Genomic DNA, 14638 nt, shown 5'->3' with positions numbered 1-14638 from the left:
AGTGTCAAAGAGCCATTTAATGAATGACTAAATGATGGAGCACACAGTTGACACTTAGCAATTAACACAGTGGGAGGTCAGAATAGGGGGTTGCTAGCTAGAGGTCCAAATTACAATTGTTTGGACACCACCCTACTGTTAAAACACCGCTGTTGATTCAAAGCCTAAGTGGTGAATTTGTTTTGTTTGAATACCAGTGAGTTTGGGCCTAGCTGGAGTTGGGGTTAATTTTGCTTTGTTTTGATGCATTTCCAAAATAGTACGGTATACAAATCACATGGAAACTATTATACGTTTATACGTGTATTCTGATATTAATAATACCCTACTGTTAACAGAATGGGAAAAAGAATGTGGAAAGAAATACATGTGCCATGTTGCAATGGGTGTACATATTTCTGTCTTGACAGAGAGATTTGTAGCTCCTGCTGGAAATGTCCTTTTACAGTCTGTCAGTTATGACATATTAGACCTCTGAGAGGAGGAAGTGGACACAGTTGTGCCACTGTGGCGAGGAAGTCCAGACCAAACTTCTTTCTCAAGCCTGATCAGGGGCTCCAGCCGTCACGCTTTGTGACTAACTGTTTGTGCCTCTGGTCAAATAAATGGATCTGTGTTCAAAATGGGCAGATGTTTGCTTCACTGGCCTGTGTGTAACATGAGGAAGCAGTAGGAAAGCGGTCTACATAGACACTGGGTCGGGACACATTTGTATGGGTCGCAAGTAAATTATTATTTAAAAAGATTAATGAAAAAAAAAGTTAAATCGAAAACTTTCTGAGATAACAAGAATTTCAAACATTTTTCAAAAGAACTTCAAATATGAAAAAAAGGAGTAGTTTTAAGGAGTAGCCAAGTGAAAATAGCCGATCTACAAGCTCACGTGTTGCTATGCGACATGTGAGCTTGTAGAGGTGAAATCAGACAGGATGTGTTGGAAGTCTTCCATAAAGATGCACAACAGAAGTGTCAGAAAACTATTGAATAAGTGTGCACATCAACTGCAGATGAGAGCCCATTTCATTACTCAGCTATTCTGAAATGACTGAGCTCATGAACCTATGTATATCTATCTTCAATTGTTATTGTTTTAATGTATAGCTATTATCATTCACATTTATATCACAGTTTAATTGATAAAATTGTGGGTGTATTGAATGTCATTTGAGGTTCTGTCATTGGACCAATGACAGGTCCAACCTTTCCTGTTCCTGTTGAATAGTGTATTACTATTAAATGCACTAACTCTAATAATTAGTGTGCAGCAGGAGAATATTTGTATGTCACGTGCGTGTGCACGTGTGTGTGAGAGAGAGAGAGAGATACCTTTTATTGTTTGATTCATCACAGATTGGGAACCCTGGTGACAAACAAAAACAGATTATCTAAAATCCATGTTCAATTAGTAAAGCCTACATAATTAAGTAACAGAGAGCAATGGGTATGATGCATTTTGTAACTTTAGAGCTTGATGGATAGTTTTGTGAACATCCTAAGCCTCATCAGGCCAGGTGTTGGATAAAGAATGAGTACATGAAAGGAAAACATATTCACACAATGGAATTACATTTTATTCACAACATTTAAACCCAAAATCGTCCTCAGTCACATGTTCACACAAAGAGAACAGGAGGTAGATAGTAGAGGGCGACGTCAAAATCACCTAATTACACCCCTGTGTGAAAGCAACCTTACCCAAAGTAAACCAAATACATTAATACAAAACGTGTCATCATAGCATATGTCATTATAGATAAATATTGACAATTTTTTTCTTCTTGCAGCTTTCTCAGTATTGTGTAGAAGATTGGTATGGTGTATGTTTTTTTAATGATTGAAGGTGAATATGTTTGAAAAGACTGCTGAGAAATTAACATCCTTTTCAGTTACTATGGCAACACTTCCCATTCATCATCTCTTAATAGCTAATAACTCAAGTTACAAATGTAACCACCTGGATTCGAAGCCATGTCCCTTGCATGGAAAACAAAATATCTGCCGCTCATCCAAATTAAATTGGACTCCTCCCCAAGCAAACACACGCACGCACGCACGCACGCACGCATGCACGCACGCACACACACACACACACACACACACACACACACACACACACACACACACACACACACACACACACACACACACACACACACACACACACACACACACACACACACACACACACAGTGTGAGTGTGTTAATGAATAGTCTTGTAACTTCCCTGTCACACAGGTCTGATTCTTTTAGCTGCTAAAGTTCCAGGGGGAGCACTGGCTAGTAATTTCATTATAATTTCTGGAAATGAGGTACATTGGTTGAACAAGGGTACTCATGGAACTGAAATCTGCCATCATTACCCAATTTATTGTATCTGAGTGTCTGAGAAGCCAGTAATCAGGATTCGTCAGACCTGTGGTGAATATACAGACGTACAGCTGGTGTTAGTGTGTGCAACGGTCTTTCAGTCAAGTTCCGTTTTTTCAATGTAGCGTTATAATGTTTGCTCAGGCAAATGTGAGATAAGTAACCACCTGTCAACGGTTTCTCTCTCTCTCTCTCTCTCTCTCTCTCTCTCTCTCGCTCTCTCCCATGTCTCAGCACTTGGAAGAGAAAACATTATTTTGCATCTGTTGAAATACTTCAGTAAAAAACTATTCTGCTCCACTATCAGACGTAGAGGTCACTTTATGGATTTGGAATCAGCTGTTGCTGAAATTGGAGATGATGGGACTGTTATATAACACTTAACAAGCAGTTGTCAGACTGAAGCCAGCGGGTCTGCGCAGCGAATGGACAACAAAAGAGAAAGTCTTCAGAAACAATAGCAGGAAATGACATAAGCCAATATCTTTGAACTCACTCTGGACTCGATCTGAAGGTTTTTCCACATTACAGTAACTGAATGTGGAATGTTTCACTTTCTTTGGTCTCAGCAAGCATATTCATCCTTATAATCACACATACCGTACAGTGCAAACCCATCAGCTTCTAACAAAGTATGTTCACTCATACGTTTGGCTCTAATCTATGCACATGGCAGAAGAAAGAAAACAGTTACCGTAACCTCTTCCTGTCTCCAGCCAGCGGACAGCGGAAGTGGTAAAGATCAGACTGTTCTGGACATCAGACTTTTGTTTTTTCAGGGGTTGTTGAACAAATAACATGCGCATGCTCAATATTTCTGTATAGTGGAGTAGAGTGCAGGGCATTATACTAACTTCCCATCAAGTAGGCCTACATCAGCCTGGCAGGCAGACGCTCACACATGGGCAGGTTATGGAAACAGGAGAGTCTCGGCTTGAGGAATTCTGGGAGCTGCAGCCCAGTCCTGTGTTTGTCCACGAGGATAAAGGATGTTGACTCACCAGGGTTTTCCAAGAGCTAACTCCCGGAAAGCAGGGAGGACAGAGAGAAGCTAGATACTAACTGTACTACTGTGTTCCCAGAAAATGTGCCAATGTTCTCAGGAAAACAACATTGTGCCTCACACATTGTTATAGCCAGAGAGAGAGAGAGAAAAAAAAGAGAGAGAGAGATGGTAGTACCATTTGTTACCTGAGCTTAAACAACCGGTGGCAGTATTCAGAGTATTGGCAGACAATAACAATTTTGTATCTATACTTTAATTCACTTAATAGATTGACATTACTGTCATCGCGGAACTTCACCTGCAAATAAAATGGTAGTCACCCTGGGATTCCCCAACAGCGTCAGGAAGGAGTTGGTTGAAACCATGGCACTTGCTGCTGGATGCCATCCTCGCCATTATGCAGCCATTCTGTGTATCGTCAAAGGTCACTGCTTTCCACTCTGTGTTTTTGTTCCTTTAATTTTACCACATAATCCGCAGCAATTGTGATTGGCAGCCAGGTTTTGTCCATGTTTGACATGGGAAGGTCACTTGTGGTGCCAATTCAGCAGGTGGTGGCACTTTAGCTTGTGCTGAATGGTCAGCTGCCATATAAGCCCCAAGGCTGCTATGGCTTTAGCTTCATATCAGTCCCAGGGATGATATGTCAGAAGACCAATCAGCACAAGCTCACTAATACCTTCATGGAGTCGCCCACATTCACACCATGAAAGTATACCTGAGTCATCAATGGTTATGGAGACATTATCGATTTCATCAATGATGATGAAAGTATCATTCTGAGGGAGAGGTGACGTACTAATGATGTAAATGAGACACACAACTGTCATTGCTCAAATTGACTGAACTGAAGAAATAGACTGGGCTAAGGAGGAAGTTACCATCTCTGTCTGGCCGCTCGTGGTTTCTGAGTTGCAGTCTCTGTTTGTCCGTTAGGATTCACATCCCGTTATCAGTGGTAGGCACTGGTAGTCATCTCACTACACTGCATGACAATGTATCACCTCTGTGCATCAAATCAGTCTGCATGTGATTTTTGAATTTGAATTTGTACAAGTACTCTTTAAGGATCACTCACAACAACACAACTTAGTCCAGACTTATTTAGAAAATAAAATAAAATAAACAAGAAAAAGTGCTCCTCGGAGCACAACTCTCCGCTGTTGGGAATGTTGGGAATGTTCTATCTGTATAAGTGTCCTATCCGTCCTGTCTATGTAAGTGTCCTATCCGTCCTGTCTATGTAAGTGTCCTATCCGTCCTGTCTGTGTAAGTGTCCTATCCGTCCTGTCTGTGTAAGTGTCCTATGTTACAGTATCCGCCATTTCTCAACCATTTCGTGATTGTTCCTGTCTTACCTCACTCTTACCAGACTTGTGTTGGGAATGTTGGGAATGTTCTAATTCTTATGTTCTAACTGTCCTATCCATCCTGTCTGTATAAGTGTCCGATCCGTCCTGTCTGTATAAGTGTCCTATCCGTCTGTATAAGTGTCCTATCCGTCTTGTCTGTATAAGTGTCCTATCCGTCCTGTCTATGTAAGTGTCCTATCCCTCCTGTCTGTGTAAGTGTCCTATCCCTCCTGTCTGTATAAGTGTCCTATCCGTCCTGTCTGTATACTGTAAGTGTCCTATCCGTCCTGTCTGTATACTGTAAGTGTCCTATCCGTCCTGTCTGTGTAAGTGTCATATCCCTCCTGTCTATGTAAGTGTCCTATCCGTCCTGTCTGTGTAAGTGTTCTATCCGTCCTGTCTGTGTAAGTGTCCTATCCGTCCTGTCTGTATAAGTGTCCTATCCGTCCTGTCTGTATAAGTGTCCTATCCGTCCTGTCTGTGTACTGTAAGTGTCCTATCCGTCTGTGTAAGTGTCATATCCCTCCTGTCTATATAAGTGTCCTATCTGTCCTATCTGCCAATTATGTATCAGCCATGCAGCCATTTCGTGATGGTTCCTGTCTTACCTCACTTTGACGGTGGCAGAGACACCGTCAAAGTGACGCCATGTATTTATACAGTATTTCACCGTATTGTCACGTGTCACGTGAGGCTTGACCAATCGGTGTGTCATATTTAGAAAGTGAAAACAAAACTCTCCTGCGGAGAGTAATAATAACCAGTGAAGGAGGTGTGTCTGCGGTGTACATATCAATTTGGGGGTCCTTCAAATGTTGTGTCACTATGACTCAGACATAACCATAAACAAACCCGATATACACAGCCCCATTTGTAGATATGTCACTATGACTCAGACATAACCATAAACCAACCCAAAATTCCCCCCATATATAGGCATATATGATGATCCGGTTGTCCAGAGCCACAGATCCGACCGCTATGCACATAATATGGTCATGTGCATATGGGACCGACCAACTTCAAACATGGCACGCACATTAGCAAGGACTCGAGGGAGTGCGGTGCCCGCCGCCGAGTTGTTCGGCTATGCGGTTGTCCAGAACCGCCGAGCCGACCCATATGTCCATATATGGGCATATATATCCAGTTGTCCAGATATGTATATTGGCAAATTGGCATGTCCCTGTATATGGGCATTCCAATATGCAGTGTATGGGCATAATACTAATGACATCAGGGACACAGGTAGACAGACAGATACAGAGATCTCCAAATATGGGCACAAATGGGGCACAGACAGACGGGTACAACAGGTACTCTGACAAAGCCCCCAACACTATGACTCGGACATGGGTCGGATCAGCATAACGTAGGCGTGAGGGCCGAACCTCTAGTTCAATAAAAGTTCCTCTAACTCCTGTGCATGCTGAAAAGTAATGGCTGATTTATACTTTGTCGTACAACCATATAACTAACTGTGTTTTTAATGCACAGACTGATCTGATCTATTAGCCTGGCATTGGCCAGACTGAGAATGTGGATTCGCTCTCACGTTCCTCCCCGGTACATAGTGAGCGAGTATGAGAAATCAGAAAATGAATGGGTCAATCAGTGACTGCATTTCAACTGCTGTCCGTACAACAGTGAAAAGCATCAAAATAATGTTCTGATTTCTCATACTCTCTGCCTATGGGCCGAAGTCCAGACTGATACCGGGGAGGAACGTGAGAGTGAATCCACGTTATTAGTTTGGCCAATGCCAGGCTACTGATCTATAGGACTCTCTTTTACAGATACATTCATGTCTTTTAAATTATTATGCACATTAGCCACTTTTTCTTAAATGCACTTTACTGTACTTCTATTCTCTATCTATCTTTTAACTGCATTAATGGGCCTTCACAATTAAGAATTTCACCAATATTACTTGTAATGTGATGTGACAATAAAGTTTGATTCTGATTCTGATATGGCTCTCAGAAGATAACTGACTTTCAACTGAAAAACATGATGCAACGTGCATTTTTCGTGACTCACGATTTGATTTGCATCAATGCAGTCAATTCCAGAGTACTCACACTTTATAAAGTCCCCTACTGACTCTTAAAACGCAGGCTGTTGACCTTGAGCAGGTCCAGGAAACTTTGAGACAATAACACCCGCTATTTCATCCATGAGCTGTGTTTCTGGAACAACAAGAGGAAATTCATTGAAGAAGAAAAAAAAAAGAAAAGATGAAAAGGGGCCAATACAAGCCAACAGCCAACATGTGTGTGTGTGTGAGTCACTGATGGACATTGTCCCAGACCTGGAGAGAAACCAAAACAAAAGCCTCCTGCCAGCCCAACATGGCGGCTGTGCATGTGGGCCTGTCAAGAGATGCTGGGTAGGGGGATGCTGGAGTGGAGAGGTACTGCTCCACTGCCTCTCCTTTCCTGACTTGCTTGACAGTGTTTGGGCCTCTCATAACACTTCCTGACTCTTTTCCTGTGGGACCTTGGGAAAATGTCCAGTAAGAACTCTCTACCCTGATCCTGATCCACACCTCTAAGTACACAACAGACAGACAGAAAACAGCTATGATAACTACAGTGACCTCGTGTGGACATTACAAAGAAATACTTCAGGAACTGCGGTTGTATGTAGTGTTGGGGAAGCTACTTTGAACAAAACTGTATGCATGTGAAGCTAGAAGTAGTTCACCATGGCAGTAGCTTATTTCTACACCTGGAGAAATGTAGCTTGTTAGCTATACCGCTTCATAGAAAAAGTGTCTCTGCTACTTTTTTTATATATATATATATATATATATATATATATATATATATATATATATATATATATATATATATATATATATATATATATACACATATATATATGCACATATATGAACCTGAATATGGCGCATATATGAACCATATATTCTGCATATACTTTTAGACCAATTATTTGTTTACTAACATTGAGACTGGACGCACAGGTGATTGTTTCACGCAATCAATTCTCAACCTGTTGTTTGGGGTGCGCTGGTTTCAGCACACCCCAACCCCCTCTTGTGTGTTGGCTAGTGAGGCGCGTCCTAGCGAGACCTGACAGAATGGGGTTCATTGCGCGCATACTGGTTGCACGCATAGTGGTTCTTGACATCGTCTGTTAAGGGTTCTATTGGCATATTATGTTCAAATATTCCTGGCACCAGGGCCAATCAGAGGCCAATTAGAGGCAGCTGTTGGCTTGCCATGCCCTCAAAGCAATCAGAATGGAAGAAAAAGGGACATTCCAGGAACGCAGCTATGGTAAATCAAAATGAATGTATTCATTTCATGTTATTGCCCACATGTAGCTTGTAAATTGAGTAGCTCAGATACAAAAGAATACCCAAAAAGTAGCTTAACTAGTCTACTTGACGAGGTACACAAATATGAATGTAGCTCAACTACTGCAAGCTACAGCAAAATGTAGCTAAGCTACATGTAGCTTAATGCTCCCTCAACACTGATATTACATTATCTTAAACTGAGCAAACAAACTATGGCATTGTATTCCATGCAAGTGTTGTATTTTAAATATTTGTCATTTGTCAGGCAATATGGGACCTATGCCCATATTGCCTGATATGGGCATGTGGGCATAGGTCCATATGCCTATGTTCTAAAGGCAGCTACTGTATGTTCTAAAGGCAGCTACAAACTCAGACAAACTCAAAATGCTACTCAGTAATCATGATAAGATCTCAGTAATACAAGGGACAATCTCGGTTTCATGAGAGGTTCTGTCAATTAAAATGACTACAGAGTATCTATCCCTTGATTGTACCCCAATGACATCAACAAATCTGACCCCTAAGAATGAAACCACTTCTAGATCCCTCACATTTGCGACATAGACCCAGTGTGTGGCCCTCTGGCCTCTGTATGTGGGCAGTGGAAAGAGAGTGGAATGTGTGAGTGGGAAGGCTCAATGGAGACATTCTTGTGACCTGCACAACAATGACAGAAGAGATTTTGTGTCCCTGGGTAACAGAAGACAGAGGAGAGAGGACATCATGGTGACAAAGTTTCTATGAGGAACAGGCAGCTTAGAATAGGGTTCCTTTAGTGCCCAAATTGCAGAATCATGTCAGCGTAATGTTTGCAAAGTGTTTTAACTATTGTTTGCACTTTTGCATCCAAATGAGTTCAGCTTGAATTTGTGCTGATTCAGTGTTTTGTGGTAGATTGTTGTAGTGCATCATCTAGTCACAAACAACAAATGTGTCATGTCTGTAATGTTGGATTTTATCTATCCAAACAACGGGACTTTTGTTAACCTCATTGACATATCCATCATCGATTGAGTTTCCTACTTTGAACAGCTAACCTTCCCAACTTTATCAAAGTCAAAGTTAATGTTGCACTACATTAGTCTGACATGTTCTTGGTTGGTTTGAGGGTACTCAACAATGTTACAGTATGATGCTGCCCTCCTGTGGCACATCAGTTCACAGACTAGTAAGTCTGAGTCATACATGTACTGTAGGCCTACTCTGTATGAATTATTTCAGCAGTTAGAGTGGAGTAGTTAATTCACTTAGGTTATAGTATAGGTAATACCGATAATATAACCTAACTGAATTAACTATACCGATTCGGTATAGAAATAAATACGCATTTTAAATGACTAAAACTGTTTCCATGTTTCCCATTTTATTAAAAATATTAAAAGACGTTTACATTTAGGTTTAAGTGGTAATGTACTAGAGGTTCGGCCCTCACACCTACGTTAGTCAGTCATAGTGGCGGGGGCTTAGTCAGTACCCGTTGCACCTGTCTGTCTGTGTCACTTTTGTGCTCATATGGAGATCCCTGATGTCATTAGTACATGTGCCTATACCCTGTATATTGGCATGCCCATATATGGGCCTATTGGTTGGATTGGCCGTTCTGGTCAACTGGATATCCATATATGGACATATTGGTCGGATCAATGCGCGCGACAACTTTGAAGTCGTCGGTCCTATATGCAGCGGTCAAAACATATAGCGGTTGAATCTGTGGTTCTGGACAACTAGATCTCCAGTCCATATATGCCTATATATGGGCATATTGTGTTTGTTTATGGTTATGTCTTATGTCTGAATTTATGGTTATGTCTGAGTCAGTGACGTGACCATGGTCCTGCCTATATGGGCGTTTGTTTATGGTTATGCCAGAGTTAGAGTGATCCGCCGGCTGGCTATAGACCCCTTAACAGACGACGCCACACTGGTTACAAGCGTCATACTGGTTGCAAATGAAACCCATTCTGTCAGGTCTCTCTAGGACGCGCCTCACTAGCCAACATACAAGAGGGGTCGAAACAACAGGTTGAGAATTGATTCCATGAAACAATCACCTGTGCATCCAGTCTCAATGTTGGTAAACAAATAATTAGTCTATTAGGATAATGTAAATCTATATGTAATCTAACCTCTGCCCTCACCAATATAGAATTCATCAAACTTTATTGCTGAGAAACATTTTGGTCCCTACTTGTTGTCACAGCTATCATATTGGCACCAATTATTGAGTAATATGCTTTTGACTAATTACTTTTGACATATTCTCACAATCAGTTAATTTGATCTCCTCAGACTGAAACCCAACACAAGATGTGCTAGTGTAAATGGACATACTGTCAACCTATTAACAGCAACTAATACTATATGTGGAGTCCAGCTGTCTACTAACATCTAAATGTATGATTTATGAACTGATGTATTATTCAGTTCAATTACGTGCATGCTGCTTGTAGAAGTGATTTGAGAGGTTCAGAGTATAACAGATAACAGATATCAACTGATCTTACCAAATCAATCATAAACGGAATGCAGTGTTTCACAAAACACATGGTTGCAATTTCACTATTTATTTAGTTGGAGATTATACTACTGAACTTGGTGCTAACATTTCCTAGCTAAAATGACCAGATGAAAGTTATATCAAATTCACCTCACAGGTCTAGAATTAGGATCAGGAAATATGTTACTTGGATTCTGAATGGCATATGTCATGAGGGGAATATTTAATTCCCACCATAAATAAATCTTTGAATGATTTGGAGATACTAGCCTACTGTACTTTGTGCCAACGATTTCTAGCTAAATTGACCAGATGAAAGATAACATTTTAGTAAAAAAGCAAAGTTGATGGGAAATTAATTACCACACAAAATTATCAATTTATATCCAGAGTCATCCTGTGGCAACAGCCATGGCATCTCTGTCCTCTTCTTTTTTGGCAAGGTGTTTGCAAAAATCTGTTTTCCGGTTCACAACCCACATGACACAGAGTGCATCCTTCCAGACACGCAGTGTAGCTTTAGAAAGGACTGAAGCACTCTATACATGACCTTTACGGCTGGATAGGTCCAGGTAGAGCTTTGAAACCCTAACCGGTTGTACATCCAAGACATTTTGCACCCCACACACAGTACTCACACACCGTTCCACAACGGCATGTGCACATGTGGGTGGTGGTCAGCAGTTTATATGAGTAGGTCTTGTGATCAACACCCAAAATCAGAAGTCATCAGATTCGTTCAAAAGAGGTCTCCATCCCCTGTCAGTTTTTATGATTCAAATGAGAATCAGTTATTTTTCCACTCAAGCAGGCTCTTTTCCAAATGGATTTTGGAATCGGTTCAAAGATAAACATCATATTGAGATGTGATTAAATAAATTGACATGTAGGCTAAACAATGGAGTTGATGTTACTGTTTAACACCAGATGATTCCCAACATATCCTGGGCATCACCTGACAGGACCATGTTCCCTATACTAACATTCTCTAACGCACAGTCCATTAGCATCCCGGCAACTAGTGATGAGCGGGTCGACCCGTAACCCGCGGCGCGGGTGGGTCGAGTCAGAATTTCAGAGGCAATTATGCGGGCTGTGGGTGAGCGGGTCAGCCGCTCTCACACGCAAAAAAAATAAAAATAATCACATGCTCTTGTTTTGTCTGTATTCCTAATAAGAATACGAATAATAACAATAACAATAAAACAGTTTGAATATACTTGGGGATTATTTTCTAACCATGATTTTACAGAATAAAAAAAAAATCGCGGGTCGCGGGGCGGGTTGAGCCATAGATTTATATACGGGTTGAGGCGGGTTGGGTTCCGTCGCGGGGCGGGGCGGGTCATGAAAAAACCTGACCCGCTCATCACTACCGGCAACCCTATTGCAGATGCAACTCTGGTGGTCAGCCATATCATCCTGAGGCATGGCTGCTGTTTGTCCCATCAGGTTCTTTATGGACAGCTGCTGACAGCCAGCAGAAAGCCTGGTGGTCAAAAGCTGTCCACTTACACACTGGGGCTACACTGTGTGACTCACATACACTTTGAAGAGAAACAAAGACACACACCATCATGCTAATCAAGCTCCATTTCTGCCTCTGGATACACAGTCTCAACTGTGGCAAGATATGTGGTTCAACCCTACAACCCCTCCCGCTCACTCAGATCAGCTAACACTGGGAAGCAGGGAGACCCTTCGAGGAAACATCGTTCCACACGTCCCAGACTCTTCTCCTTCTGGCTCCTAAAATGTGCAATGAACTCAATGCCATTAGAACTGCAGAGTCACTCCCAATCTTCCGCCGTAATATGAAGACTCACCCCTTCAGACTCCACTTTAGATAGCATGTTATGTAGACAGATGCCAGGTCATTGTTGACCTGGCATCCTATAGTGTGTATAGTTTCAATGTACAGATTATTGTTTTTCTTTTGACTGATGATAGGTTATTGGTTTACCTATGATCCTAGATTATCATTTCTATGCATTTGATGTATTCACTTTTGTTGTCCTTGCTTACTGTAATTCGCTCTGGATTCAGAGTGTCTGCTAAATGCCTAAATTGTAAATTGTTCTATAATCGGGCTTTCAAGTCATCTACAGTGGGGTTGGCTTGACTGGTTAGTAGAGGCCCTAGGAGGGGTCCACGCGCACCCTCTTATTTTTTTTTCTAGTTTGGATTTTTGGCATTCATAGGACCTCTAATATAGGGATTTTGATGATCCCAAGAAAAAAAGTGGTCCAAAGTGTGTTTTTTTCAATGTTTTATTACCCCTATGAGACCTGCAGGATTGCTGGCTGGAACGCTGGTGTCTTTCGGAGACTGTGGCACGCTCAAATTTAGACGTAGCCCAAAGATAGAGATACCATTTGATTCTAGACAACCTCAGGTTTCCAATGGGACCAACCTTGTCATGCTACCTTGTCGGGAAGGGGGATAAATATCTAATGATTCAAAGTTAGACAACATTTTGGCGAGGGAAAAACGGCCATCACCATTTTCCAAATGGTCCCTTGAGCTGTCACCTCGATATATAAGTGAATTGAAATGGGTTACATGGATACCTACAAGCCTCCCCTGTACAGAAATGCCACATTTATGGCAATCTCATGCAGGTTTGGGCAAGAACCATGCAGTTTATTGCATGCAGTACAAATATGTAATTTCCGCCTATTGTAAAAAGTAAAGTAAAGTACCACTTTACTGTATCTATAACTGTATGAGACCACTGTACTGCATCTATAGCTGCATGAGATCACTGTACTGTATCTATAGCTGTATGAGACCACTGTACTATATATATAGACCACTGTACTGTATCTACACCACTGTACTGTATCTATAGCTGTATGAGACCACTGTACTACATCTATAGACTACCTACTGTGTCTATAGAATGCTGCACTGTATCTACGGTATAGTCCACTCTAGGGCATCTGTAGACCACTGTCATGATATGTAGACCATTGTAGTGCATCTGTAGACCACTCTAGTGCATCTGTAGACCACTGCCATGGTCTGTAGCCCACTCTAGTGCATCTGTAGCCCACTCTAGTGCATCCATAGACCACTCTAGTGCATCTGTAGACCACTGCCATGATCTGTAGCCCACTCTAGTGCTTCTGTAGACCACTGTAGTGCATATGTAGACCTCTCTAGTGCCTCTGTAGCCCACTCTAGTGCATCTGTAGACCACTCTAGTGCATCTGTAGACCACTCTAGTGCATATGTAGACCACTCTAGTGCATCTGTAGACCACTCTAGTGCATCTGTAGCCCACTCTAGTGCATCTGTAGACCACTCTAGTGCATATGTAGACCTCTTTAGAGCATCTGTAGACCACTTTAGAGCGTCTTTAGACCACTTAAGAGCATCTGTAAACCACTTAAGAGCATCCATAGCCCACTGTAGAGCATCTGTAAACCACTGTAGTGAATCTGTAAACCACTGTAGTGAATCTGTAAACCACTGTAGTGAATCTGTAGACCACTGTGCAGCATCTACCGAGCCTTTGCGGCGACCACCCCCCACTGGTTTTATGTCCTGTGACCTGGGTGACCTTGTCATGTTAAATGGGCTTTATACATTGAGTTGTGTTGAGTTTAGATGTAGTATAGTGGTCTATAGATACAGTACAGTGGTCAATGTATGTGGTCTATAGATGGAGTACAGTAGTCTATATATGCAGTACAGTGGTTTATAGATTCAGTATAGTGGGATATAGATGCAGACAGTGGTATAGATGCAATACAGTGGTCTCATACAGCTATAGATTCAGTACAGTGGTCTCATACAGCTATAGATACTGTACAGTGGTCTCATGCAGCTATAGATACAGTACAGTGGTCTCATACAGTTATAGATACAGTAAAGGGGTCTCATACAGCTATAGATACAGTACAGTGGTCTCATACAGCTATAGATACAGTACAGTGGTCTCATACAGCTATAGATTCAGTACAGTGGTCTCATACAGCTATAGATACAGTACAGTGGTCTCATACAGCTATAGATACAGTACAGTGGTCTCATACAGCTATAGATACAGTACAGTGGTCTCATATAGTTATAGATACAGTAAA

This window comes from Gymnoscopelus microlampas (genome assembly GCF_963454915.1).
Source record: "Gymnoscopelus microlampas genome assembly, chromosome: 10".
Taxonomy (NCBI): domain Eukaryota; kingdom Metazoa; phylum Chordata; class Actinopteri; order Myctophiformes; family Myctophidae; genus Gymnoscopelus; species Gymnoscopelus microlampas.
This window is presented reverse-complemented; position numbering follows the sequence as displayed.